This window comes from Nycticebus coucang, chromosome 5 (genome assembly GCF_027406575.1).
Source record: "Nycticebus coucang isolate mNycCou1 chromosome 5, mNycCou1.pri, whole genome shotgun sequence".
NCBI lineage: Eukaryota > Metazoa > Chordata > Mammalia > Primates > Lorisidae > Nycticebus > Nycticebus coucang.
The window spans coordinates 52,861,890-52,888,577 of NC_069784.1; the positions used below are offsets into that span (position 1 = coordinate 52,861,890).

General features: G+C 42.6%; 1 non-coding gene across 1 annotated transcript; it reads right to left on the minus strand.

The window, feature by feature from the left end:
• Positions 1 to 12,345: 12,345 nt before the first annotated feature.
• On the minus strand, positions 12,346 to 12,418 carry TRNAQ-CUG (transfer RNA glutamine (anticodon CUG)). The gene has a single exon. It is a non-coding gene; the product is annotated as a tRNA-Gln (tRNA).
• Between the last annotated feature and the right edge of the window lie 14,270 nt (positions 12,419 to 26,688).

Sequence of the window (26,688 nt, forward strand, 5' to 3'; positions counted from 1 at the left end):
TTTTTGGCTGGGGCCGGGTTTGAACCCACCACCTCCGGCGTATGGGACTGGCGCCCTACTGCCCTACTCCTTGAGCCACAGGCGCCGCCCAAGGGAAGTATTCCTTCTTTTTCTATGCTTTGGAAAACATTGTGTAATATAGGTACTAGTTCCTCTTGAAAGGTTTGATAGAATTCAGACATGAAGCCATTTGGTCCCGGACTTTTCTTTTTGGGGAGATTTTGTATTGTTGATGTTATTTCAGTGATTGGTATATGTCTATTCAAGATTTCTAATTCTTTCTGGTTGAGTCTAGGAAGGTGGTGTGCTTCCAGATATTGGTCCATTTCTGTCAGATTTTCATATTTCTGGGAATAGACATTTTTGTAGAAATTATTGATGATTTTTTGAATTTATGAAGTGTCTGTTGTTATTTCTCCTTTATTGTTTCTGATAAATTTTTTTTTAATTTAGTTTTTTTTTATTTTTTTATTTTTTGAGACAGAGCCTCATGCTGTCACCCTAGGTAGAGTACTGTGACATCACAGCTCACAGCAACCTCCAACTCCTGGGCTCAAGTGATTCTCCTGCCTCCACCTCCCAAGTAGCTGGGACCACAGGCATCTGCCACAACACCTGGCTATTTTTTGGTTGCAATCATCATTGTTGTTTGGTGGGCCTGGGCTGGATTCGAACCCACCAGCTCAGCTCAGGTATATGTGGCTGGCGCCTTAGCCACTTGAGCCACAGGTACCGAGCCTGTTTCTGATAAATATATTAGAGATTTTACTTTTCTATTTCTGGTTAGGTTGGCCAAAGGTTTATCAATTTTGTTAATCTTTCCAAAAAAAAACAACTTTTTGTTTCATTGATCTTCTGAATGATTCTTTTGTTTTCAATTCCATTTAATTCTGCCCTAATTTTGGTTATTTCTTTTCTTCTGCTGGGCTTGGGGTTGGAATATCCTTCCTTTTCAAGTTGCTTAAGATGATTCATTAAGTTGTTGGCTTCTTCTCTTTCTATTTTCTTGATGAAGGTTTCCAATGCTATAAATTTCCCTCTTAGGACTGCCACAGGTTTTGATAATTTGTGTCTTTGTTGTGTGAAGTCCCTTATACGTGATTGGTGATGCAGAGTATAGACCTGTAATTGAAATAGTATAGAACAAAGAGTGGCTACAAGCTCTATGACGAGTAGCAAACTTCTTTATTTCTTCCCAGCTTATATAGCCGGTGCTGCACGTGCACACTGTTAATCTAACTGATATACATTCTTCTAAATTTTCTATTATGCCTAAAATAGTAATCATGGAAAAACATACCATCAGCCATTTACCGACATCTTGATAAAGTCACAAATCGCTGCAGGGGAAAGGGTTGATTGTTCACCCGCCCTGTTAGGCCCCAATCCATCTGGAGGCAGTAACTTAATCTCAAAAGACCACAGCCTGGAGATTCCTAAGACATACTGTTGACATGTTTGCATGCCCCCAGCCCCCTGGGCTGGCTTCCGATGATGGGACTTTTACCACCAATGTGTTCAGGCTAAAGGCTGTAATGGAGTTCTGCCCTGGTTTCTCCTAGACTGTGCCAAATAAGACTTATTACTAGCTCACTCTCAGAATGGCAGGGACAAAGGCATATAGGCTTTTCACCTATAGTCTTCATTATCATTTTGTTCTAAAAATTTGGAGATTTCCTTCTTAATCTTGTCTTTGACCCAGCTATCATTCAGCCTCAGATTATTTAGTTTCCATGACTTTGTTTGAGTATGAAGATTCCTGTTGCTGTTGAGTTCAACTTTTATTCCATAGTGGTCTGAGAAGATACAAGAAATAATTTCTATACTTAAAAAAAAAAAAAAAATTTTTTTTTTTTTTTGCAGTTTTGGCTAGGGCTGGGCTTAAGCCTGCCACCCTCAGTATATGGGGCTGACACCCTACTCCTTGAGCTACAAGGCACTGTCCTATACTTTTAAATTTGCTGAGGTTAGGGCGGCGCCTGTGGCTCAGTCGGTAAGGCGCCAGCCCCATATATACCGAGGGTGGCGGGTTCAAACCCAGCCCCGGCCAAACTGCAACCAAAAAATAGCCAGGTGTTGTGGTGGGCGCCTGTAGTCCCAGCTAATTGGGAGGCTGAGGCAAGAGAATCGCTTAAGCCCAGGAGTTGGAGGTTGCTGTGAGCTGTGTGAGGCCACGGCACTCTACCGAGGGCCATAAAGTGAGACTCTGTCTCTAAAAAAAAAAAAAAAAAAAAAAATTTGCTGAGGTTAGACTTGGGTCCTAGGATATGATCTATTTTGGAGGATGACATGTGGGCTGATGAGAAGAATGTATATTCAGTTTTATTAGGGTGAAATATTCTGTAGAGGTCTGTAAAGTCCATTTGTTCTAGGGTCAGGTTTAAGTCTAATATTTCATTGTTTAGTTTCTTCTTGGAAGATCTATCCAAAACTGTCAAAGAGGTGTTAAAATCTCCAACTATTATAGTGCAGGAATATATCAAGTTGTTCATATCCATTAGGGTCTGCTTTATGAATTAAGCATTCTGGTAGGGTGTATAAATGTTAATTATCGAAATCTCTTCATGTTGGGTGTTTCCCTTGACAAATGTATAGTGACCTTCCTTATCATTCTTTGTCTTTGTTGGTATAAAGCCAATTGTATCTGCTACTAAAATTGCAACCTCTGCTTTTTTTCTGGTTTCCATTTGCCTGTATTATACAAGTCCATCCCTTCACCCTGAGTCTATTTTTATCCTTTAAGGTAAGGTGAAATTCTTGTATACAGCAGGTATCTGGTCTGAGTTTATGTATCCAGTCAGCCAGCTGTGCCTCTTTAGAGGACAATTTAAAGCATTCACATTAATTGAGAGAATTGATAAGCCTGGTTGTGTTTTGGTTGTCATGATTTTCAGATGTCCAGTGGACATTTTTAATTCTTTCACCACTGTGGAAGTTGGGTTTTGTTAAAAAATTTTGGGGTGAGTTTACGTTGGAGGTAGAGCATTGCACTGGTCATTGTGGAAGATTGGTCTGAGAATATCCTGGAGAGCTGGTTTAGTTATGACAAATTTCTTCAACATGTGTATGTCATTAAAGTGTTTGATTTCTCCATCGCAAATGAAACTCAGTTTAGCTGGATTCAGGATTGTGGGCTGGAAGTTGTTTTATTTAAGGAGATAGAAGGTCAATGACCATCTTCTTCTGGCTTGAAATGTTTCAGCTGAGAGATCTGCTATCATTCTGATACTTCTTCCTTTGTAGGTGATGCTTTTCTTATGTCTGGCTGCTTGCAGAATTTTCTCCTTAGTCTTAACTTTGGCAAAGTTAATCACAATGTGTCTAGGAGATGCTTTATTTGGATTGAGTCTTGCTGGGGTTCTGAAACTGTCTGCTATCTGAAGTTCTGTATCTCTTGCAATGCTTGGGAAATTCTCCTCCAAAATCTCTTGGAGTAGAGCATCTTTAACTTTAGGGTCATCCTCTTCTCCTTCGGGAATTCCTATAAGATGAGTGTTTGATCTTTTGGAGTGATCCCATAACTCTCTCAGGGAATGATTAGTTTTTGCTGTCCATTTGCCTGCCTCTTTGAGTGTTTGGGAATGTTCAAAAGCTTTGTCTTCATTTTCAGAGAGCCTTTCTTCTGCCTGGTCAACTCTATTACTGAGGGATTCTACTGTATTCTGGAGATCCTCAACTTTTTCATTTCCTTGAGCTCTGCTATATCTTTTCTCATTATGTCCCTATCTTTGGTGACTTGGGCTTTGAATTCATTAATTTCTTGAGACAACTTTAGAACTGCTCTTTGGAATTAAATTTCTATTTTTTCTTCCATTCTATTTATCTTATTTGCAATCTATATTCTGAATTCGATTTCTGACATTGCTGCCATTTGTCTATGCATGGCATCTTCAGTTGTATCTCCTTTGTCATTTTCTTGCGGGGGTTGTTAATCTATTCTAGTTATTCATGTTGCCAGAGTTTTTCTGTTGGGTCCACACCATGTTTATTTTCCACTGTTTGGTTATTAGAGCTATTAGGGTGAGATTGAATTGGGGTTCCCAGGTAGTAGAGATATCCCCTTACCAATGCTCTAGGCTTTGTAATTGTGTCTTATTTCCTACAGCCTTACAAAGGCCCCTTTCAGAGTTTTGGCCGGAGACTCTGAGGACCTGCCTGGTGACATAGCACAAGCGAGCTTTGTTTTGATATCAGCCAACCTCTACCCTATCCTAAGAAACCACAGTATTAGGTTTAAATCTTGACTGTGAAGAGATACAAACAGGTGTGGTGTCCAGCCCCCATCCTTCAGTTCTTTTCTGCTGCAGAACTTTGAAGGTCAACCTCAGAATGTCCCCAAGTGGACAGCCCCAGACACAGGTTCCAATTAAATTGTCTCAGGTGATGCAAACCCTGCTCAACAGAGTGGGATTCAGGGTTCCCAACAGCACAATTGGAGCCAGGGATCCACACTCCTGCCCACCAGACTCAGTACACACTGTTGTCCGCTTCTCTGCTCACAGACCCAGATGGAGCCAGGAGTTGCACCCCCACCCACAGGTCTCAGTCCACACCCAGCTAGCCTCTGCTTGCCAGACCAGTTGGGGGTCAGGGGACCATGCCCCTGCCTGTCAGTCTCAGTCCACTGCCTGGCAAGCCTCTGTTCACAGGCTCTGTTAGAGTCAGGGCACTGCACTCCACTTGCAGTTTTCAGTCCCCACCCAGTAAATCTCTGCTCACCAGCCCCACTAGAGACAGGGGACCATGCCCTAGCCCTCAGGTCTTGGTTCACACTCAGTAAGCCACTGCTGGAGGGTTCTGTTGGAATCAGGGAGCCACTGCCTGGCTCTCAGGTCTCCATCCATGCCTAGCAAGCCTCTGCTTGCCGGCCTACCAGGGGCTGGGGACCAGCCCTGTCTGCCAAACTCAGTTCACACAGGGCAACCACTCTTCCACTGTGTGTACTGTCAGAGCTGGGGGTTCTGCACTCCATCTCGCCAGACACAGCCCCAACGGAGGGTCAACACCACTACTGGCCAGGCATAGTCATAACCAGGGGACTGCTCCTCCTCCTGCTGAGTGTCCCTTTCTTCCCACACCCTCTTTCTTCCCCGTTAGTCACAGATTCCATCCTGATGGTTGGGGGTCCACACTATGCCCGGATCTCTCAGGACAAGATCAAACACTCTGTGCTCTGCCAGGGACAGAACTTCAGTCCGCCAAGCAAGGGGCAAAGGGTGGACTGGGAGTTTGGACTTGTGGGGGAAAATATCTGTTCAATTTTATGCCTTGTGGGGTGGTATGTAGGTTCATAAGTGGGACCTCCCTGGAGAAAGAGACCTGGAGATTAGCGGCTCTCTCTAGTGAGGTAAAAGGAAAGGTCTTTTGTTCCCTGCTTCTTTGCAGATAGCCTGCTGCATGCCTCCTGCTTGGGGGGAGGGTCTCCCATCCTCTACCAGGGGTCCTCAAACTATGGCCCAAGGGCCACATGCAGCAGTGTGATTGTATTTGTTGCCGTTTTGTTTTTTTACTTCAAAATAAGATATGTGCAGTGTGCATAGGAATTTGTTCATAGTTTTTTTTTAAACTATAGTCCAGCCCTCCAATGGTCTGGAGGACAGTAAACTGGCCCCCTGTTTAAAAAGTTTGAGGGCCCTTGCTGTAGTCAATAGGCTTTGAACTATAATTTGTTTTCTTGAATGCTCCCCTTGGTCAGCTCCCCACCTTTGTCTTCATAGCATCCGATTCTGTCCAGTTTTTCTTCCTCTGCTCAGGCCTCTGCCAAGCATTGCTACCAATCGGCCATCTTCCCAGAATTCCCTAAGAAATATTCTTCATCTGAGTTCTATAGTTCTGTCATCACTAACTTATGCCCCGCTTCCCTGATTGAGGACTTCTTTTTTTTTTTTTGAGGCAGAGTCTCACTTTGTCCCCCTCAGTAGGGTCCTATGGCGTCACAGCTCACAGCAACCTCCAACTCTTGGGCTCAAGCTATTCTCTTGCCTCAGCCTCCCAAGTAGCTGGGACTACAGGCGCCTGCCACAATGCCCAGCTATTTTTAGAGACAGGTTCTCGCTGTAGCTCCGGTTGGTATGAAAACTGTGAGATAAGGCCATTGCCCCACCTCGTCTTCCCAGAGTGCTGTGATTATAGGCATGAACCATCTCACAGCCCTGTTCGAGAACTTTTTGACCAAAGGTTGCTGACCAGTGCAGGGGCCAGTAACTGCTTGGCTTGGTTCCCAGGCCTGTCACACGTGCTGAGGTCATCACAGACACTAGCTCCTATCTGCCACTGGGAAGGCCTCCTCCCGGTCCTAGTCCCAGGTCCTTCCATTTGGTCCTGGGCCAGCTCCTTCAATTTGCCAGGCCTGAATTTTGCAAGCATCATAGGAAAATAGTCATATCAAGTACCTTGTAGAGTTGACGTAGAGATTAGATGAGAAAATCTAATGATACACCTAGCATGGTGAGTGGCTTACTTTAAGGATTTGGCGATAGGAAATGATATCCAAGATAAGTTTTCCTCCCTTACATTATGAAATATAACAAAGAAAACTGTGTAGACTTCTGCTTCAGGCCTTTGTAACATTTGAATGAATTTTGTCCTTGTGAATGTAATGTCCATTTACAGAATAAGTTAGTGATAAAGAATAACAAATTTAGGAATTTGTAAAACATGTCCAAAGAAGGACTTGTTCTTAGCAGCTTCCAAACTAGAATGACTCCATTGTCCATTAAGTGGTGAATGGACATATTGTCACATATTCAGCCAATGGAATGCTAGTCTGCAATGAAATGGAATGAATTGCTGAAAAATGCAACAGTGTGGATGAGTCTTAAAAACATCCTGAGTGATAGGAGGAGTGATGAAGGCGAATTTCTAGGGAAGCAAAACAAGCAACCTACAGGGACAGAAACTAGATCATTGATTGCCTGAGACAGGTAGGGAGTGGTGGGTGGATTGACTGCAAAGAGTGCAAAAGGATGTTTTTTGAGTAGTAGAAATGTCATTAAACTTGAAATGAATGCACTGCACCATTTTCAAATCATACCTTAGTAAATTTGATTTTAAGAGCAAGGAGAAAACTACATCAGACATTAGTGTCTTTAACTTAATTCAATCGTTGCTTAAGACGGTTATTTATTTATTTTTGAGACACAGGCTAGAGTGCAGTGACATGATCATAGCTCATAGCAGATTTAAACTCCCTCCTTCAAACTTCAATCTTCCTGCCTCAGCCTCCAGAGTAGCTGGGGTTACAGACGTGAGTGCCACTGCACTTGGCTTATTTTTTATTTTTTACCTTTTTTGAGTTAGTCTCACTCTGTTGCCTCGATAGAGTGCCATGGTGTCATCATAGCTCACAGCAACCTCAAACTCTTGTGCTCAAGTAATCCCCTTACCTTAAGAGGTAAGTAAGTTACCTTTTCTATTTTTAGTAGAGATGGGGTTTTGCTCTTGCTCAGGCTGGTCTTGAACTCCTGAGCTCAAGCAATCCACCCACCTCAGTCTCCCAGAGTGCTAGGGTTACTTGCATGAACCACCCCACCCAGCCTATTTTTCATATTTTTTTAAATTAAAATACTGAATGACCTGGAAGTGAAAGAACAGAATAGACATGGAAAGAGTGTGGGACTGGTGAGAGGAAAAGGTAAAGCAGTGGTCAGAACTAGTTCTGGGAGGAATTGTGTTTAAGTCGATCATTTTATGGAAGCAGTTGTTAAGATGAGCATATTGGGAGGCAGGTGGACTATAAAGATATTTAGGACAGTTTTATGCTTGTCATAGGATTCTTCCTGTGACGTTTCTTTAAAAGACATGCATTTCTTCAAAAGACTTACATTTCTTTTTAACCATTTTTACTATATGTGTTTGCCTTTCATTAGGAGCAGAAAAAGATACAGAAATACAGAGTTTTTTTGATTTTTTTTTTTGAGATAGAGTCTCGCTATGTTGCCTTTCGTAGGGAGTGCCATCGCGTCACAGCTCACAGCAACCTCAAACTCTTGGGCTGAAGTGATTCTCTTGCCTCAGCTTCCCAAGTAGCCAGGACTACAAGCGCCCACCCCAATGCCCAGATAAAATACAGAGGTTTTGAGAATATCTTCTGAAGCCAGGCTCCTTAGATTCAAATTCCTGCTTTCAAATTCTACTGCACTGGCTGAGTGGCCATGAACAGGTTAGTTGTGTCTCAGTCTCTTCATATATAAGATGAGGATGATGATGTGACACAGACCTATTATAAGGATTAAATGAGTAAATACACATAAAACTCAATGACCAAAAAAAGGAAAAAAGAACAAAAAACCCTCAACTGTCACCGGCATGTCATACTTTCCATGTATTCACTATTAGCTCTTGTCTTTTGGTGTGTTAGGTTGGTCAAGCTAACTCCATCTTAGATATGAAAAAAAAACATTCTGTGAGATTCTGTTACAGGTATAGGAGAGACATGCCACAGGCTTGTCACCTCCTTGCACCTATCCAGTTACAAACCCATAAGCCTCTGACACCCTGATAAGAAGAGCTGGCTGGAGAGTCCCAATAATGACATCATCTTCATGTCCTTGGTGCCCTGATAAGAAAGATTTATCTATAAAGCCAGCAATTTTTCACCCTGCCATAAATAGAACTGCCTCCTTCCCTAAGGTTGCTGACATTTCTTCAGATTTCACCCTGCTATAGTATTCAATATAAAACAAACTTTCTGCATGTTTCTTACATTTGGTCTTGTGTGTTTTATCTGGGCCTCATTTTACCTATCTGGTTCAACACCACACAAACAGGATGTGATGAAAACTGATTTTACTTAAGTTACATCAGTGATGCTGTTTAGTGGCTGTGGACCCTCCAGAGAGAGTGCAATAATCCTCTGACCAGCAGAGATCTCAGAAAAACCACTCCATCTCTAGTGGATGTGGCCCTCAAGTGGCTTCAGGGAAAGAGCTACAGAATTCTATATGGGAAGAACTGGAGATTCATTAGCTCATCTATTCAAGCCATTAAAAGAGGAATAATGATTCGATTTCTTGCTTCACATCTGCCCCAACAAGATTTTTATAGTTTTTCAGTGGAAGACATTTCTACATGTAGGGAAGGAAGTATATCTTTTCCCCACCCATCCTAATTTCATGCCTGAGATCCATATAATAAAACAGATTGAACAAGAGAAAAGTATATTTATTTATTTATTTATTTTTATTTTTATTTTTTTTTGAGACAGAGTCTCATTATGTTGCCCTCAGTAGAGTGCTGTGGCCTCACAGCTCACAGCAATCTCAAACTCTTGGGCTTAAGTGATTCTCTTGCCTCAGCCTCTCAAGTAGCTGGGACTAAAGGCACCTGCCACAATGCCTCGCTGTTATTTGGTTGCACTTGTCACTGTTGTTTAGCAGGCCCATGCTGTGTTGGAACCTGCCAGCCTTGGTGCATGTGGCTGGTGCCCAAACCACTGAGCTATGGGCACCAAGCCTATATTTATTTATTTATTTGAGACAGAGTCTCATTATGTCATCCTTGGTAGAGTGCTGTGGTGTCACAGCTCACAGCAAACTCAAACTCTTGGGCTCAAGAGATTCTCCTGCTTCAGCCTTCCAAGCAGCTGGGATTGCAGGTGCCTGCCACAATGCCTGGCTATTTTTTGTTGCAGTTGTCATTGTTGGTTAGCTGGCCCTGGCTGTGTTTGAACCTGCCAACTCTGGTGTATGTGGCTGGTGCTGTAACCACTGTGCTACAGGCGCCAAGCCTGTACACATTTATTTAAAATGAGTTATTTTGGGGGCCTGGCATGGTGGCTTATGCCTATAATCTCAACAATCTGGGAGGCTGAGGTGGGCGGGTTGCTTGAGCTCAGGAGTTCGCGATCAGCTTGAGCAAGAGCCAGATTCCTGCTCTATAGAATAGATGGGTGTTGTGGGGGGTGCCCATAGTCTCAGCTGCTCATGAGGCTGAGGCAAGAGAATCACTTGAGCCCAAGAGTTTGAGGTTGCCGCGAGCTATGATGCCATAGCACTCAACCCCAGGGTGGCTAAGTGAGACTATGTCTCAAAAAAAAAAAAGTTATTTATTTTAATAGTTTATTTTTTGAAACAGAGTCTCACTTTGTCGTCCAGGCTAGAGTGCCATGGCATCATCATAGCTCATGGCAACTGGGCTCAAGAGATCTTCTTGCCTCAGCCTCCCCAGCAGATGGGACTATGGGTGTTGGTCACAATGCCTGGCTAGTTTTTCTATTTTTAATAGAGAGTAGATCTAGCTCTTGCTCAGGCTGGTCTTGAATTGAGCTCAGGCAATCCACCTGCCTTGGCCTTCCAGAGTGCTGGGATTACAGGCCTGAGTTTAAAATGAGTTTTACACAACACAAAAGTGTACACAAGGAGAGGAAGGTCTGAAAAAAGTTGAATCTGGGGTGTTTTGTTTTGACTAGTGTGTGATGAACAGTGGGGAGTCATGGAGAAATATGAGCTAAGGGTAATGAACTAGGGGAAATAGAGCAAGGCTTGTTTGTTCAGATTCTTCTCTTTGTCCCCATGTCTTTAGACATAAGGATGCTTCTTTCCTCTGGATACAGGAAGGTATGTGTCACATCAGACAGGTGAGAAGAGGACGAGGGGAAGAGGGAGAATGACCTTCCTATTTCTGTTGTTTTCTCAAATCTTGTCAACTTAAAATATTCAACTTGTTAAGGTGTTAAATTTTTGGGTATCAAATCCTGAACTCCATGAAGCACATGATACAAAACCTGGGCTCTTGAGAGAGTGATACTAATGACTACAAAATGAACTTAGGAAATATCGTATATACCAAGGAATGATTTTTTTCTTTTACTGTACACTTTCATCAAAGTTAACGCCTGTCCAAAACCTTGTTACGAACAACAGTCCTGTGATCCCTTTATACATTTCCTCTCCTTGAGGATAACCACTTTCAGCTCATTCAGCCCATTCGGCTTTTTGTCTTCTCTTTCCTAAACAAATACTGTTGTTCCTTTATACTCCAGTTTTCCATCCTGGGCTCTGGAGATCCGCTTGCAAGGGGAAAAACGGAGATTGTGTGTGTTTCGCTAGATGCCCTTCAACTCCAAGGGAGCCAACAAGGCGCCTGCCTCGGCTTGTACTCCCTTGAGAACCGACCCCTCGGAACCGATCCCCAAAAGGAAACTCTGCAAGAACAGGGGCCCAGGCCCGCGCTCTGCGACACCTGTGTGGAACCGGGTTCTCGGTGGGTCAAGGGCGGGAGCGCTCCCGAGTGAGCCCTTTCCTCCCTGCCTACTCCCTTCTCCAGTCCCTGCTCCTTCCTGTCTCGCCCACCTCGGAGCTGGTTCTTGCGGGCCCGGCCTCTCTTTATTCGTGCTGACCAAAGCGAGCTCACCAAGGGAGCTTTTCCAGCGCTTCGTAGCCGCTCTCAGTTCCACAATACGACAGTCAGAGAGATGGTGTGACTTGCTGTGAAGACCCACCATGAGGCTCCTCCTAAGTTTCTCGCGAGCATTTCCCCGCCGGCTCGCAACCTAAGGCGTCTTGTCCCGGGAGCGGCCCGGGGGTGCCAAGTGGGCAGGCCCGCGGCGGTCCCGGTCGCCCCCGGAGCTGCGAGGCCCGGCTGCGCGGGGACTCCGGGCGGGAGAGGCGGCTCCGCTTTCCCGCTGAGCTTCCCGGAGTCGGGCTCCCGCGCGGAGCGTACCCGCGATTTGCGGTGTCCGCAACCGACAGCGGAGAGACAGAAATGCCGAATAAAATCTGAATCTGAAGACCAGAATAAATTAGAATTAGGAATGAAATCGGACTCCAACTAAAACACGGTACTACTCCCAGAGGAGGACCATAAACCCAGATCCAAGACACAGTCACCGACGACTGAGCTAATCCCATCAAAAAGTCTCATATTCGCCACTTAGCACCGAGAAGACAGTGGTGCAATTGCCGGCTTCCGGGGTGAAAGAAGCCTCGGGGTCTGGGATTCCAGATGGAGCCCTGAAGGGAGCAGACGATTCCCCCCGAGGTCCGAGGGTCCCGCTGACCAGAGGGGGGACCTGCACGAGGTCAGGCGGGCTCCCGGAGGACCCGGGCGTTCCAGGTTCGGTGACCCCGAACTCAGGCTCCCCGACTCCATGGGGCAGCAATTCCTGTGTAGACCCGCCACTCCGAGAACCTGGCTTCTGGGACCCCGACTCCGGAGCAGGAGACGGGGTAGTGTCGCCGCGCAAGGCGCAGAGGGACACGCGTACTTGGGGCAGCCAGTGCCCTGCGGAGCTTCCTTCCGCGACCGAAACCTTCTCCCTGAACCAGGACGTGTAGAGTATGAGGAAGCAGAAACCACCCATTTAAGGGAGTAAAGAAGAAAAAAACGTGGAGGAAAGTAAGGATGAGGTTCCACCGAGATTTGAACTCAGATCGCTGGATTCAGAGTCCAGAGTGCTCACCATTACACCATGGAATCCCCCATGGCCACTTCTGGATAATCACTCTTCCCAGGGACTAAACCGATGTCATTCCTTATGGTCCCACTGAAAGGTTCTCCAAGGATAAAATCATTCGGAGACGCCAGACTAAAGGAAGATAAGAGATCCAATCCGTGCAATTAAAGTGGCTTTTATTTCATCTGGAGGGCAGGTGGAGTGAGATTCCTGACTAGATCCACACTTGGGCTATGGCAGATAAGAATTTAAAGGATTAGGACTGCCAGGATTGGTCTGTTCATAGTTTCACCTGGGCAGGTAGGTGGGACAAGGTTTGGGGGGCATGGATTGGTCCCTTCACTATTTTCTGGGAGTGACATGCTTTCCAGGAAAGGGATCTTTCCTGGGTGGGTCAATAACCCAATTCTATCACCCACCAGCAACACTTCAGGGAGGTTGCCCTGCAGAGGAGTTATCAGTCTTCCTCTCTGTGTCCTTCTCTTCTTTCATTGCCACCTCAGAAAATGAGGTACAGCCCACTCTGGGCTTAGGACCAGGGAGGAGCACTTTCAGCCTTTATCACAAACCGCAGCCTGGGTCTCAGTTCACCAGAATTTCCTGTCCTATGAGAAATTTCTGCCAACACTGGTGTTATTTCCTTTTTCTTTGCCTTCACTGTTTTCCCATTGCTTGGGGAGGCCAAGTGATTATCAGGGCAGACTTGGGACTTGGCTGGGTTCCTTGACCAAGTAGCACCTATTAGACTCCAAAGCCACCACCACTTCCTATACAGGTCACATATAAAGATGTGACAGCAAGCCACTTGCATCAGGAAGCAGGAGAACCTTCAGTTTCTTCTTCATGTACTCTCAACTGTTTGGTGGGTGTGGATAAGCTTTCCTTACAGTAAACATATATTTGTTAGCTATAAAAAAAGTCAATCAGCCATATTTTACATTTATATAAAATAACTTAAACCAGACCATACTCACTAGCTGGGGCTCAAAATCAACCATGTATTGTTGAGGCCATAAGGCAGGGCTCTGACACTAGTCCAGGCACAGTGTGTTTCCTGAGAACCAGGCCAAGTTGATTCCATTCCAATTTTACAGTGTATCATAACCCATCAATTGCACAGTTTTCAAAAAGTGTGCACATTTGAAGGTACCCAAGAGCACTCACTGCTGCTCACAGGGTATGGGTACCCAAGCACTCTTACAGTGTATACAATATTTATGTTCACCAAAACCTGCATCAAGAAATGTTTACGTGTGTAATAGATACAAATCTATATTATATCTCAAAATAATAACCTGTGTATTTTGCAGGGAAGTTCTCAAGGGTGGCCTTGGATTGTTAAAAGATAAACTTAGGCACAATAGAATTTTAAAGACTTTATCTACGGATCAGCAGGCATCTGGCAAGTGACTGGGACTCTGCTAGGTGGGAAAAGAGAAGAACTTTCATAAAGTGTTCAGGAAGCATGACAAAGAAAACATTCAACTGGTCCCTAGTTAGAGGCTAATTGGTGGTTTCTGATTGGTAAAGCCTCTAGTTTTCTTGTTTGTTTTAATCTTTACATTGGGTTTCAATTTGCTTATCTAGGAGCCTAACTTCCTGGGCCTTCTCAGCCTCATTTCCTCCCAATTGAAAAAAAAAAAAAAGAATAAAGTATAATATATATATGTGTATATATAGTTATGTATACATATATATACTTACATACACACACACATATATAGTTTTAAAAAAGAAAAACAATTACCTCCTTTTAGCCAGTATCTCCTTTTAAGAGCTTGATCAAAACTTGGGCATAATTGCCACTCTCTGTCACCATCGTGGCTAGTTTTCTTTACCAGTGTGGAACTCACAGGTCACAAGATCAGCCTCGTTGCTGTTCACCCTGTTTTTCACAGTGAAACCGTATGGCATACTATTTGTGGCCCTTAGACCGTTGGGAGAATATAGGGTCTTGCTCTGTTGCCTGGGCTAGCGTGCAGTGGTGTTATCATAACGTACTGCAAGCTCTAACTCCTGGGTTCAATAGATTCTCCCCTTTGTTGGAACTTTTAATAAGAAAATTTAAATGAGGCTTCTAAAAACCTTTCCATGCTAGGAAAACAAGCCAAGGATTTACCACCCAACTTTGCCTGTAATATCTACATATTTGGGTAAATATATGTTCTTAAAGCTCTGTTCTTAAATTTTTTGATGTTCCTGGCCTTCCATAAGGTGGGGGAACCCTAAAGCCAGGTACCAGGATAGTTCCCCTGCCAGGCTCCACAATGGCTCCATAATATCAGCCTATTTCTCTAAAACTTCCTGGTTCTATCTGATTCTGTGACCATTTTTAAAAAGGACATTCTATTCAAAGCTGTAGTAATATAATATATTTTTCTAATTATGTCTTGTTACAAAGTAAAGATTCTTTTACTTTTTTTCAAGATAGTCTCATTCTATTGCCCTGGGTAGAGTGTCTTGGCTGTTATGGCATGAGATAAGGATCACCGACTCAGATTAGAAGTTCAAAAGGAGTCTTTTATTAACTGCGGGGCTGTCTCAGCAAAGTCTAAGGCACACTAAGTGAGAGTGCTGAAGGGTCTGAAATTGGGGTTTTCATAGTCTGAAAGTTGGCAAAAGAAGCAAAAAGGTGGGCTGAAAGTTGGCAAGAGAAGCAAAATGTGGGCTGAAAGTTGGCAAGAGAAGCAAAAAGCAAGCGTGGGGTCACAATGACCCTTTTTACAGAAGCAAACCTTGAAATTTAGCAGATAGATAACATAAAGGTCATATAAAGCAGATCTGGCAATTAGCGGATAAGCAAAACAATTTGTCACAGCACTTAGCTTTAGCTTGTTAACTCTTATCTTTGTTTTGTTCCAACAATCTAAGAATGATGGTGCTTGGCATCATTTCATTTACCTCTTTTTTCCCTTCCTCCTACCCAGCCTCCTGGTCTTACGGGGGGTGGTGTGAGGCTGCCCTGAGGCCGCCCGCATCCATACCATTTGTTACATAGAAAAGCTTCTTTTATGGGCGGCGCCTGTGGCTCAGCGGGTAGGGCGCTGGCCCCATATGCCGAGGGTGGCAGGTTCAAACCCAGCCCCGGCCAAACTGCAACAAAAAAATAGCCGGGCCTTGTGGCGGGTGCCTGTAGTCCCAGCTACTCGGGAGGCTGAGGCAAGAGAATTGCCTAAGCCCAAGGATTTGGAGGTTGCTGTGAGCTGTGTGATGCCACGGCACTCTACCGAGGGCGATAAGGTGAGACTCTGTCTCTACAAAAAAAAAAAAAAAGAAAAGCTTCTTTTACTTTTTTCTCTTTTTTTGAGACAGTCTCATTTTATTTCCCTGGGTAGAGTGCTCTGACATCATAGCTCACAGCAACATCAAACTCATGGGCTCAAATAATCCTTTTGCCTCAGCCTCCCAAGTAACTGAGACTACAGGCACTCACCACAACACCAGGCTGGTTTTTTCTGTTTTTAGTAGAGATGGAATTTCACTCTTGCTCAGGCTGGTCTCAAACTCCTGAGCTCAGGTGATCCGCCTGCCTCTGCCTCCCAGAGTGCTAGGTATACAGATGTAAGCCACCACGCCCTGGCCTTTTAACTTATTGCTTTATTTGTACTTATTCTTTTAACTTATTAATTTATCTTGTACCTTTGGTAGAGGCAGGGAGTCACTCAATCCCCCAGGATAGAACTGAGCTCAAGCAATCCAGCCACCTCAGCCTCCCAAGTAAATGGGGTTATGGGATTACAAACTCCAGTCACCATATCCACATTCTTATTGTCATATGCTTTGGAAAAGTCCCAAGACAGTATAGGAAAATCCACCCCCAAAACTGAGAGGGAGTGGAAAGACCAAAGAATGACTCAGACAAGCCCTACTTGGCCAGTTAGATGTGTTTATTAGAGGTTACTTACAAGGGCGTTTGAGCCACGGACACACAGGAATTTCTTCCACTGGAGCTTCCTGCTAGCAAAAGCTGCCCACTCTGAGTTGTCACTTTCAATCTCTCCCCAGTGAGTAATACAGATTTTTACCATGCATCTTTGCTTGTTCGTAGAGAAACAAATCAAGCAGGCGCAGTACCATCATCATAGGCTGTCATGCAACCCATGTCATGTTAATGATATAGTTTTTGTATGACAGTTAGCTAAAGGGCGCTATAGGACAACCAAAGCAACTCTAAAGCAGTCAGGGCTGGTTTGAGCTTGCCATCTTTTTCTTTCTTTCTTTCTTTTTTTTTTTTTTTTGAGACAGACCAGGTTAGAATGGCATGGCTTCAAATGAGCTCATAGCAGACTCAAATTCCTGGGCTTAAGCAATCCACCTGCCCTGGCTCCCCAGAGTGCTGGGATTATAGGGTGAGCCCTTTCAAGGCAAGAAAATGCTGTGACACTCAAGAAAGTGGGGGGCACTCCTCTACCTCCCCCAGTAGTTGTCTTGTACCTGTTTTACCTACTTTGTAGGCTCAGTGTCTGTAGTATAGTGGTTACGGGGCTGGCCACATGCACCAAGGGTGGCAAATTCAAACCTGGCCTGGGCCAGCTAAACAATGACAATTGCAACACAAAAACAATAGACAGGTGTTGGGCAGCGCCTGTGGCTCAGTGGATAGGGCGCTGGCCCCATATAGTGAGGGTGTAGGGTTCAAACCTGGCCCCGGCCAAACTGCAACAAAAAAATAGCTGGGCATTGTGGTGGGCGCCTGTAGTCCCAGCTACTTGGGAGACTGAGGCAAGCAAATCGCTTAAACCCAAAAGTTTGAGGTTGCTGTGAGCTGTGACGCCACGCACCCTACTGAGGTTGACATAGTGAGACTCTGTCTCAAAAAAAAAAAAAAAATAGACTTTGTAATAAGTTTGCCCAACATACCTAGCTAGTACAGTGTTTCTGTTACTGGTGGGGAACTTGCATTTTTTCCCTCACCAGGAACATAAGAATACTAAGGAATAGTTTCCAAATTCTGAAAAGATTGGGGAGAGAGAAAAAGTAGTTGTTTCATCTTTATTTACAAAGATATACTTTGCTAAATTGCTATAAACTATAGATAGTTGTTTATTATTATTATTATTTTAGAGACAGAGTCTCACCTTGTCACCCTCGGTAGAGTGCTGTGGCGTCACAGCTCACAGCAACCTCCAGCTCTTGGGTTTAGGCGATTTCTCGCCTTAGCCTCTGGAGTAGCTGGGACTACAGGTGCCTGCCACAACACCCGGCTATTTTTGTTTGCAGTTTAGCCAGGGCTGAGTTTGAATGCACCACCCTCGGTATATGGGTCCAGCGCCCTACTCACTGAGCTGCAGGCACTGCCCCTATTATTATTTTGTCTTTGAGATGGTCTCACTTTGTGGTACTTGGTAGAGTGCTCTGGTGTCATAGCTCACAGCAACCTCCAACTCCTGGGCTCAAGTGATTCTCTTGCCTCAGCCTCACCTCATCCTCCCAAGGAGCTGGGAGTATAGGTGCTTGCCACAACACCTGGCTATTTTTAGAGATCGGGTCTCTGGCTCATGCTGGTCTCCAACCAGTGAGCTCAGGGCAATCCATCTACCTTGGGCTCCCAAAGTGCTAGGATTATAGGCGTGAGCCATTGGGTAAACTATAATAGCTTAAAATAAAAGAAAAAGATTCCCTTAAATCTGGAAAACAAGGTGGCACCCATAGCTCAGCAGCTAGGGCGAGGCTGGTGGGTTCGAACCTGGCCCAGGCCAGCTAAAACAACAATGGCAACTACAACAAAAAAATAGCTGGCATTGTGGCGGGCGCCTGTAGTCCCAGCTACTTGAGAGGCTGAGGCAAGAGAAATGTTTAAGCCCAAGAGTTTGAGGTTGCTGTGAGCTGTGATGCCACAGCAGTCTACCCAGGGCCACAGCTTGAGACTCTGTCTCAAAGATCAATTAATCAATCAATCAATAAAATAAATCTGGAAAACAAGGCATGTTTCAAACAAAATGCCATAAAGAAACTATAATTCTTCTTCATCAGTTCTTTCAATTCTTCTGCTTGATGTTGGATTAGGAATTTTATGAACAAATCAGTGTCTTCCTTAGCGTTTTGGAAATTCTTACCCAGTCCAATGGTAGGATCTTCATGTTGGACAGCTATACTTGTCAGTTCTTTCCATGTATCTTCTCAAAGACAAAACAGTTCAGGATTGTAAATGCTTTCAGGAAAACATCAGAGCAGAACAATTAACTGCCTGTGGATGGCTTAAAATGACCATGGTTAAAAATCTGCTGAGAGTGCATCATAATAATGGAAATTTTCTGTGGCATACAGTATTCTAAGGAAATAATTAGAATTATGATGACTACATTATATCAGGATGTGTTAGGTTTCTAGGAGTCTCATACAATTTCTGGGACACTCATTAATAACATATATCCATACGCAAATATCACTTGAAGAATGGAAAACCTCATTCTTATTTGATAATGCTTCCCATGCAAATTGGACAGTTTTAATTAGTTTAAGATTTTCCCTTTTAGAAGAAGAGAAAATAAACTTTTGAGATATTCCAGGGGCTCTCTGGGAGCTCTCAAAGTTAGTTTGTGACCAAAAGGCCTTAATTTAGAATTTGGTTTTGAGAAATTTATTAAAAATATCAAAGATATTGTAAAGCACTTGACCAAAATGGGATCACAGGTCACTGTGAAACGGTAGTCATTCATTTAATCAGAGTGATAAACAAGACTTTGAAGACACATATAGTAAGTTATATGGTTGTGGCTTTGCTCTTAGAATACAGAAGACTCAGTTTTCTCAGCTTATCAAAGACCTAACAAAGCAAGAGCTGACCAATGCTCTAGGAAAGCTTTGTACCAAAGAACTTTTGATATTAAGCCTCATCAATTTATTTTTTCTTTTGAGACAGAGTCTCACTTTGGTAGAGTGCCGTGGCATCTTAGCTAACAGCAACCTCAAACTCTTGGGTTCAAGTAATTCTCTTGCCTCAACCTCCCAGGTACCTGGGAGTATAGGCACCCACCACAGTGCCTCATCAATTCTTTTTTTGTTTGTTTGTTTTTTTAGAGACAGAGTCTCACTTTGTTGCCCTGCCCTCGGTAGAGTGCCATGAGGTCACAGCTCACAGCAACCTCCAGCTCTTGGTCTTAGGCGATTCTCTTGCCTCAGCCTCATGAATAGCTGGGACTATAGGCACCCACCACAACGCTCGGCTATTTTTTTGTTGCAGTTTGGCCAGGGCCATGTTCAAACCCGCCACCCTCGGTATATGGGCCTGGCACCCTATCACTGAGCCACAGGCACCACCTACCTCATCAATTCTTAAAATCATAAATTTAGATTTTATTCAAAATTCAAATTTTAGCTTAACCCATATAGAAAATTCCTGTTCCAAGATTTCTCTTCCACAAAACTTCTACTACCTCCTCACATCCATCCAAGTTTTGTCCTATACTTTTGTACTTTCTCATTTATGAAGACCAATTATTTTACTTTCGGATTAAAATTACCATCTTTTTCCTTTAACAAAAACACATGCTAGTATTTTTAGCTTCGCTTACCAAAAATGTCTTATTTTCCTCAAATACAGAGTTGTTTGCTGTATTATTTCTAGTTTTATGTATAGTATATTGATTAGAATTTTTAACTCTTAATAACTTTAATTTCTAGTGAAACCACCATTCTGTACATTAACATCATTTCATAATTTTTAGAGGAATATGCTTTCTCATAGTTGACTGTTTCAATGTGGCACCAGTCATGTTTACTAAGAGACCTAAAAGTCTTTACTTTTTCTATAATAGCTAAACTTTATCCAAAAGTGGATAAATTTATATTCAGTCATGGATGTTTTAGTATTTCATCTTCTTTATAGGTGAGCTAGATGTTTAAGAAATATCAACTACCTTAAGTAGAACCTCTTTAAGCTGACCACCCAAGGGACTGTAATAAACTGGTCAACATAAGGAACTACATCTATTGTACTGATATGTACACATATATCGCTTTCTTGTAAGCTTTTTATTAGAGAATATAATAAAAAATCATAAATACTAGAGGGACTTTACCTAATAATTGCAATCAGTGTAACCTGGCTTATTGTACCCTCAATGAATCCCCAACAATAAAAAAAAAAAAATTAAAAAAAAATCATAAATACTTAAAACACAGGCCAGGTACAGTGGCTTACATCTGTAATCCTAGCACTCTGGGAGGCTGAGGCAGGTGGATTACTTTAACTCACAAGTTTGAGACCAGCCTGAGCAAAAGTGAGACCTTATCTCTAGTAAAAATAGAAAAATTGAGGCAAGAGGATCACTTGAGCCCGAGTTTGAGCTATGACACCACGGCACTCTACCCAGGTGACAGCTTGAGACGATCTCAAAAAAAAAAAAAAAAAAAAAAATCAGGCTTGGTGCCTGTAGCACAGTGGTTATGGTGCCAGCCACATACACCGAGGCTGGTGGGTTCAAATCCAGCCTGGGCCAGCTAAACCACAATGACAACTGCAACAAAAAATAGCCAGGTGTTGTGGTGGGTGCCTGTAGTCCCACCTACTTGGGAGGCTGAGGGAAGAGAATTGCTTAAGCTGAAGAGTTTGAGGTTGCTGTGCACTGTCATGCCACAGCACTCTACTGAGGGCAACTCTGTAGAGTGAGACTCTGTCTCAAAAAAAAAAAAAAAAACCAAAACACAGTAAAATCGTATATAAAGTATTATGCAAAATCAATACATTTAATCTTCTAAAGGTTTAATCATTCTGTCTGAAAAAAGAGTCAATCTCAGTCTGTTTCTTATTCTTATTACAAATGTTAAGTGGACAAAGCATAGTCAATGCTGGCTACACCACTTAGCATACCTGGGCATTTTCCCATAGCATCTGACTTCAACTACATTATCAGATGCCTGACATTCTCTTCTTTTGAGTCTCTGCAATTTCTGTGTCATCCTCACTTGCTTCTGTTTCATCAATTGTTTTGTGTGCTTTTATGCTGGTCTGTACTTTGGTCAACATTGCTTGGTAAATTGCTTCTGGGCTAGGTTCATTACAGGTTGCCACCTCATCATCTATTGCAACAAAACCTTCAAAATCTATTCCTTCGGGCTCGGCACCCGTAGCACAGTGGTTAAGGCGCCAGCCACATACACCGAGTATAGGTGAAAGGCCTATATGCCTCTGGCCAAAAAGGCTATTTGAGAGGGAGCAGTGAAAAGACTTTGTGCAGGCATACTTGTGAGAAACTGAGGCAGAATCCCATATGGCTGGGTTGGTTGCAGGCATAAAACCCCACTTGACTTAAGGCCCACATGGGAGCGGAGGCTTGCAAACAGGTTTCTGTATGTCTTAGGAATTTCCTGACTATGCCTTGCTTAAAGACTAAAGTAACTGCTTCCATACAGTGAGGCCAGTAAGACAGATATTCAATCTATTTTTTCCCCGCAGAGCCTCAGGCTTTATCAGATAAGAGCAAAGAAGTAATGGCTAACAACATGTTCTCCATTAAGTCATGTATTTTTAGGAGAATTAAGTTAGATGAAATAGTTATCAGTTAATCCGGTTAAACCTTAGCCCATAAGGATAGCTTTAGATAATGTTAGTAAAATGGTTATCAGTTAATCTGGTTTATCTGTAGGCCCCTAAGTATCAGACAGTAAAAGGCCTGGGGCCAAGTTTTAAGTCATGTGTTTATTAATTAAGTTATGTGCCTATATAAGCTTTGGTGGAAGAAATAAAGATTGCCACTTGCTGTGAGAGAGTAAGTGGTCATCCTTGTTACTCAGACTATTTCACTGCAAGACTCATTCCTCTGCGCCATGGATCAATTGGGAGACATTCATGCAACACGGAGGGTGGCAGGTTTGACCAGGCCTGGGCCATCTAAACAACCATGACAACTGCAACAAAAAATAGTTGGGTGTTGTGGCAGATGCCTGTAGTCCCAGCTACTTGGGAGGCTGAAGCAAGAGAATTGCTTAAGCCGAAGAGTTTGAGGTTGCTGTGAACTATGATGCCGCGGTACTCCACCAGGGGCGAAATAGTGAGACTCTGTCTTAAAAAAAAAAAAAAAAAAAAAAAAATCTGCTCCTTCAAATTCTGCCTGATGGACTGCCTGATGTGGCCAAAACATCATGCTCTTGGGTTGTGACAAATACAACTTTCTTGAAACACTTCTGTATTGTTTCTAGCTGAACTTTAGTACAAGAGAAACTGATCCAGAGGACAGCATCCACAGCACTAACTGAGGGCAGCAGATGAAGTTGCTTCCACTGGAAGGCCATCTGTTTGTGTTTTATCGATCACCCACTGCAGGAGCTGGGCTCTGTAGTGCATTTTAAATATTTTGATAGTGCCTTGATGAAGAGGTTAGACTTTTGAGGTCATGTTTGCAGCCAGTGTAATGTTTATGAGATGATTCACTTGTGGGTGGCTGGGACAGTTGTCTACTATCAATACAATAGACCATTTCTTCTTCATTTGTCAGTTGATAACCACTTACCCACTCCTTAAATAGGGCACCAGCCATTGATGCACATTTGTTTGATCTCCAAGTGATGGAGAAGCTTCAGGCTTCAGATTCTTGACTGTGTGTGGCTTTACCATTCACCAAGGGCTTAAATTTCTCTCTGTATGAGCTAGTGCAAAGTAGAACTGTAAAATGTTCTTTGGAAAGTTTTCCACTGTTACATTTTTCACCCTTCATGATGATGCTCCTGTAAGGTATCACCTTTGAAAAGAGCCTACACCATGGGGTGGCGCCTGTGTCTCAGTTGGTAAGGCGCCGGCCCCATATACCGAGGGTGGCGGGTTCAAACCTGGCCCCGGCTGAACTGTAACAAAAAAAAAAAAAAAAAAAGAAAAGAGCCTGCACTTGTCAGTGGTAAAGATGTCATCATCTTTGAAGCCTCTGGCAAAATCCAGTAATTGTTTGGTGAGCTCTGCCACACTTCTACTGTAACTTCACTGGATTCACCACATAAGACTTGCTGGTAAATTTCGTGTCTCAGTTCGAATTTCTTGAGCCAACCAAGTGATGATTGGAAATCTGCCACCCCACATTCCCACGTAAATTTTTGAGTAACTTCTTTGATCATTGGCCCAGAGATTGGGTTTTAACTGTCCTCATTTGTTTGAACCAGTTAATTGTGGCTTCACTGACTTCATTGAGGGAAGTTTTCCTCTTTTTTCTGCTGTACGTCACCATTTTCCTTATTATATCTGTCCAAGTACTCATGTTTACATTTTTGGATGTTTTTATCTGTGGTCTTGCTAATGTTCTGCCATCTTTCTTTGGCTGTTGCTTTCCAGAAAATGTAGAAAATCACACTTTTCCTTCAATGCCAGCTCTTTGACTTCTTTCCTTTGGGCCACCATGTCTTAATTAACTATAAGATTTTTCAGTATTTATAGGGTGTACCTACAAGTCATATTTTGGAGACCAGTCCTTCACCTAGAAAAAGTCTTCTGCAACATGTGATAAACAATGGGATGTTAGGCTTAATCCAACTCATGGATAAGATATGAAAACAGAACTTATACTAAAAAAAAATACAACTAGAAGGCAAAAAAAAAAAAAAGGAAACCTAATCAATACATGTATATGTAAAAATAAAAATAAAAATAAAAAAAAATACAACTAAAGGGAAAAGCCCACCCTTTCCACCCTTGGTGTGGAGTAGGCAAAACTGGTCAAATTAAAGAGGGTAAATTAATATTGTGTGTCTCAGTCCAAGTGGTCAAGATACAACTTATGGAGGTAGTCAGTCTTCCATAGGGTACATGTGATACATGTCTAGTCCATGAAAATTAGGTCAATTTAAAGAAGTGGTCAGTGTAGGTAGGTGGTCAACTATGGAGGTTCTATTGTATTTAATTTAAAAAAAACCCTAAGGGTATAATGTACAAAAGAAATTTAGAAAATTTTATGGCAGAAATATTATAAAACAGAGTTGAAAAGTTTGTAGGGATCTGGGGTGAAACCTGCCCCAGATTTTCCCTTGGTTGGTTTGCTGAAAGATCAATTCACAATTACAGTAGATTAGTAAGAGAAAAGTTTATTTCCAAATACCATGAGCATGTGGGGAGCCACAAGAATGATTACGCAAATTCTCAGTGATGGTCAGAGATTTTTATAGATTTCTTTTGGAAGGGGAGGGGAGAATGTGGAAAGTTTAGGTGCAGCAAGTGGTTGCTGGGGTGTGTGTGTGTGTAGATGGGTGGAAACAGATTGATTTGTAGGTCAACCTGAGAGACAGGTATCCTCCTTCAAATGACTTTGGAGCCAGGTCTATTAGCATGTAATAAAGAAGTCAGCAGCCCCTTTTGAATCTCAGTCAGGTTACTCAGGTTTTATGTAGATAGGAGAAAGACCTCCTTTAATGTTTCTGGATCGTGAATGGACTTTAATTTAAAATATTCTTGATACTAAGGAGTCATATTTTGGGGCAAAATTTCTTTTGCTCCTTCAGTTCATTTATAAACTTTAATCTTTTTTGTATCCGCTTAATTAGTGTATTCTTAATAATTACTCAAGAAAAGGCCATGAGACATTTGACAAAGCCTGTTATTTCCCTGGTGACTATTTTTACAGTGCTAGTGGTTAGATAGTCATCACAAAAGAATCCTGAAAAAGTTGAAATTCATGGGCATTATGGTTTGAATATGTCTCTAAAATTTCACTTGTTGGAAACCTAATCCCACATTAATGTGTTGAGGATATTTAGAGATGCGTTTTTAGGGGGTGATTAGGTTTAAATCATGTCAGGTGGGGCCCCTATGATGTCACTAGTGACATAATAAGAAAAGACAGAGAGACCTGAACTAGACCTTCTCACCATGTGATGTCCTCTACCATGTCATGACACAGTATGAAGACCCTCACCAGAAGCTGGGCAGATGCTGGTACTATGCCCTTGGACTCCCCAGTCTCCAGCACTGTAAGAAATGCTTTTCTTTCTAATGAGGTAGCTTGTTTCTTTTCTTTTTTTTTTTCTTTGCAGTTTTGGCTGGGGCTGGGTTTGAACTCCAGCATATGGGATCAGCGCCCTACTCCTTTGAGCCACAGGTGTCGCCCAGCTTGTTTTTTTCTTGTTGAGTATTTTGAATTCTTTGTAGATTCTGGATGTTAGTCCTTTGTTGGACACATAGTTTGTGAATATTTTCTCCCATTCTGTATTAACTCTATTGATTATTTAACTATTGTTTACTAACTCTTTTGATTAATTAATTAATTAATTACTTTTTGCTGTGCAGAGACTTTTAAGTTTAATTAAGTCCCATTTGTGTCCATTTTTATTACATTTGCTTTTGAGGTTTTAGTCATAAATTCTTTGCCTAGGCCAATGTCCAAAAGAAGTTCTCCTAGGTTTCCTTCAAGAGTTTTTATTGTTTCAGGTCTTACATTTAAGTCTTTAGTTCACCTTTAAAAAGTTTTTAATCTATCCATCCACACACTGATTTAATCCATCTTGAGTGGATTTGTTTATGCATGTATAACTGAGAGATAGGGATCTAGTTTCATTCTTCTGTATATGGCTCTCCAATTTTTCCAGCACCATTTATCAAGTAGTGTGCCTTTATTCCAGTGTATGTTTTTGTCTGCTTTGTCAAAGATCAGTTGGTTGTAGGTATATAGTTTTATTTCTGAGTTCTCTATTCTGTTGCATTATTTTATGTGTCTACTTTCATGCCAGTACCATGTTGTTTATTTTTTTGAGACAGAGTCTCACTATGTCGCCTTTGGTTGAGTACCATGGTGTCACGGCTCACAGCAACCTCAAACTCTTGGGCTTAAGTGATTCTCTTGCCTCAGCCCCCCCAAGTAGGTGGGACTACAGGTGCCTACCGCAATGCCTGGCTATTTTTTTGTTGGAGTTGTCATTACTGTTTAGCTGGCCCAGGCTGGGTTTGAACCTGCCAGCTTGAGTGTATGTGGCTGGGGCCCTATCCACTGAGCTATGGGTGCCGCCAGTACCATGTTGCTTGATTTTTAGTCTAGCCTTGCAGCATAATTTGAGGTAAGGTAACATATTCTCCAGTTTAGTTATTGTTAGTTAGGATTGATTTGGGTATTCAGGCACTTTTTTTTGTTCTATCTAAAGTTCAGAATTGTGTTTTTTTCCTAATTCATGAAAAGTAACATTGGCATTTTGATAGGAATTGTATTGAATCTATAGATTGCTTTGGGCAGTATGGTCATTGTCACAATATAGATTCTTCTGATCCATGAGCATGGGATGTTTTTCCATTCATTTGTGTTGTCTACAGTTTCTTTCATCAGTGATTTGTAGTTATTCTTGTACAGACTTTTCATCTCCTTGGTTACATTTATTCCTGGGTGTGT